Source organism: Octopus sinensis, linkage group LG28, assembly GCF_006345805.1.
Source record: "Octopus sinensis linkage group LG28, ASM634580v1, whole genome shotgun sequence".
Classification (NCBI taxonomy): Eukaryota; Metazoa; Mollusca; class Cephalopoda; order Octopoda; family Octopodidae; genus Octopus; species Octopus sinensis.
This window is the reverse complement of record NC_043024.1, coordinates 5,350,415-5,354,236: the sequence shown is the minus strand read 5'-3', so window position 1 is coordinate 5,354,236 and position 3,822 is coordinate 5,350,415.

The window sequence follows — 3,822 nt, the reverse complement described above, 5'->3', positions numbered from 1 at the left end:
TAGAAAGAGGGACAGAGAGAAGTGTACATAATATGTGATAGGGGAAACATATAATATTTATTACATCGTTAAAAACGTTAGTTGAAGTTGATGATAGAGACGTTTGCAATATAATTTTAGCAGAGTGGTGATGTTCTGATGGTGAGATTTAAGGCACAGAGAGAGAGAGATGATGGTTGTGGTGGAGGAAATAGTGATGGACAGTGCATAGTTAAAAGTAATTTGTTTTTAATTGAACAAAGTTTTTTATGTCACGTATTGCAGAATCGTATGAATTTCCGTATAAAAAGTACAAAATCACAATAATTTGATATTTCACCCCACTTTTTTTACATGAACAAAATGACAGCTTCCAAATATTGTTTTCTAAATGGGTAAGAATGATTAAACTTTAAACCACAGTAACTTAAAAAACTTTTTGTGGAAGAAGCAAATTAACTGATGGAATTCAGTATGGAAAATTATAGGAATACCTCAAATACGGAAATTTTCACTACATTCGAATAATTTCACAGGTGGCCGCAAAACGGAAAACGGTTGGTGATAATAACAATAATAGTGATGAAGCCAAATATTGAAGAAATCTCTTTCACAAAATACCAAATCTATAAAGTAGAGCCGTGTGCGTGTGTGGAATGCGTCCTCGCTTTTGGCACTATTTCATAAGTATTACTACGCTGTGTCTAAAGTTATAGAGGTGTTGCTGCACTGAATGTAGTCCAGTTCGTGTAACATGAGAAAGTAAATAAACACGTAAACGATAACAATGGCTTCATATTGGTTGTCTATCCCATTAGAACGAAACAACACATAACATGGTGGCAGAGGTAAATAATTAATCGGAAACTGTGCCTTTACAACAAAACAGAAACACAACGAACCAGAATTTAACAAACAAAACATCGCTTCGTCTTCGGACACACATACACGAGAAACCAAAATGGCGACCCCCGTCGCCGTACAGATGAATCTACATCCGATCATGAACTGGGACTCCGATGATATCGTGGAAGCGTTCAAGAAATTCAAGCAGAAAACTCAACTAGCTTTCAAAAGTTTCCTGAAAGGCACGACTGAGGATGAAAAGGTAAGCTATATCCTTTTATGGACGGGCGAAAAAGGCTTAGACCTATTCAATAGCTGGGACATGTCAGAATCGGATTGCAATAACTCAGACACACTTTTAGAGAAATTTGAAAGGCACCTAGAGCCCAGATCGAACCATAGAATTCACAGATACGAATTCCAGGGCCTGAAACAAGACCTACAAGAAACGATTGACAATTTCCTGTCCAGACTAAAGAATGTTGCCGAAAAATGCAAATTCAAAGATAAGAATGAAAGAATTGTTGATCAATTAATATGGGGGTGTGCTCATAAAGAAGTTCAGAAATCCCTCATAGGTAAGGACTCTCTCCAGTTGATAGAAGCAGTAGACACTGCAAGAGCATTCGAAGCCACTACCAAACAAATGGCCTCACTTACCTTACAAACAAGCTCACTAGGCAGCAGTGTAGATATTGCATCTAGGCACAGGACGAAACATACCCGCAAACAAAGAACATGCCAGTACTGTGGTACAGAGCATGAGTTCGACAACCGGAAGAAATGTCCTGCGTTCGGTATACACTGCAAAGCATGTGGAAAACTTAACCACTGCAAAAAAATGTGTAGGTTGACAAAATCCCAGAAAAACAAGCCCCAACTTTCAAAGAGGAGCGGAAATAGAAGAAGAGATATACATACCCAACGACAGGAACAAAACACCTCAGAGAAGGAATTCTTGGCAGTCGGCACAATAAATGTGCATGAGATGGGAAATGGCGACCAGAGAAAAAATGAGGCATACACAACAATAAGAATACAAAAGAAGTCTGGCAAGAAACGAATAAACATTGACTTAAGGCTGAAGATTGAGACTGGAGCCCAGAGTGATATCTTGCCTGTCAACCTCCACAAAAAGATGTTCCCAGAACACATGACACAAGAGGATAAAGTCAAAGAAGGAATCCTCACACCAAGTGATGTAATCCTCACTGCGTACGGAGGTACCAGGATTCCACAACTGGGCAAAACAACAATCACAGGGACACACAAAGGAAAAACAATCAAGTGTTCTTTTTATGTCACAACAACAGAAGGTCCAGCAATTCTTGGACTCAATACCTGCAAAAAGCTAAATATTGTGTCAATCAATGGTGAAGTGAAGGCAACTCCGAGCAGGATTGACAGAGATATGCCTATCAAAGACCGACCACCAATCACAAACAAAGAGGAACTGATAAGCATGTACCCTGAATGCTTTGACGATACAGTCGGGTGCTTTGTGAAATGTCGATACCATATAACAGTCGACCCCAATATCAAACCAATTGTTCACCCACCTCGCCGCGTCCCTCTAGAACTAAATGAGAAGCTGAAGACAGAGTTGGACAGAATATTGTGGGGAGACATATTTTACGCAGAGGACTGGAAAGGAACAACTGCACAAGTATGACGGTCATGATGGCCATTTACGGACATCACTTAATATCTGGACAAGGGTACACTCACTTATGCATACACACACACACTCACATGTATATATGTATGAAGAATTTCTTATAGGAGATATTTTACATGTTTTCTCTTTGTTTAAAAGTTTGTAATTCCTATCAGGTAATGAAACACATGTAATGCTGAATAAATACTATCAAACTGTTTTCCAGTCTCCTTATGTGATATGTAATTACTCTGCAAAAAATATTATCCAAACCTCAGACAAAAATAATATTTATGTAGATATATAATAACCAGCTTGTTTGTACAGCTGTTATGCTTTCATTAGATTAGTGGAATAAATGAGGGGTGGGGACAGAAGTGGAGAAAAGTGAGGGAGAAAGAGAGTAAGGTGATCTTATAATAATTCTGCTTCTCATTCTGTTACTCAGCTCGTCAGTAACACTTTCATGTTATTAGAGAAAAGGGGGGTAGAGAGAGAAAAGATGATAAGACAAAGAGTGAGGCAAATAGAGAAAGAAAGAAAAGGGAGAGACAAAAGACTAAGAAAGAAGCAAGCATGACATGTGATGAGGGGGAATGTAATAGTTATTTTATGTTTAAAAGAGCTAGCTGAAGGTCGTGATATAGAGAAGAGTTAGAAATATAATCTTAGCAGAAGGGTGATGTTCTGATGTTGATATTCAAGAAAGGCACAGAAACAGAGATAGATGATGATGGTGGTGGTGGTGGTGGTGTGTTGATAGTGAAAGAGAATTTCTTTTTTTTATAGAGACCATCGCTCAACACTTGCACTTCTGTGCAATTATTTATCGTCTTGTCACTTAAGAGATTGATATTTGTTTCTAAGGATTAATTTAGCCTAAACTATGGATTCACAAGAGACACAGTTGCAAGCTGCCTGAGAAAAGATGCACAGATCTAGAGCATGGAACACTAAAAAGATGTAATAAAAAAGAGGAAAAAGTTGGCACCGATGGTGTTGTGAGGAATTGGATGTAGACAGATGCCAAGTATATTCAAAGAAAGCTAAAACTATGAATGCTATAAAAATGCAAATCATCCTCTCTTTCTTAAATAGGTCCTCTTAATTTTTTTCATTCTGTAGAATTTACATGGGTCCCACTAGTAATTAATAATAAACTAAGGTGGCGAACTGGCAGGGTCGTTAGCACATTGGGGAAAATGCTTAGCTGTGGTTCTTCTGACATGACATTTGCATTTAAATTCTGCCAAGGTGGACTTTGTCTTTCGTCCTTTTGGGGGTTGATGGAAATAAGCAACAGTTGAGCACTGGAATCCACATATTCAACTTCACACACG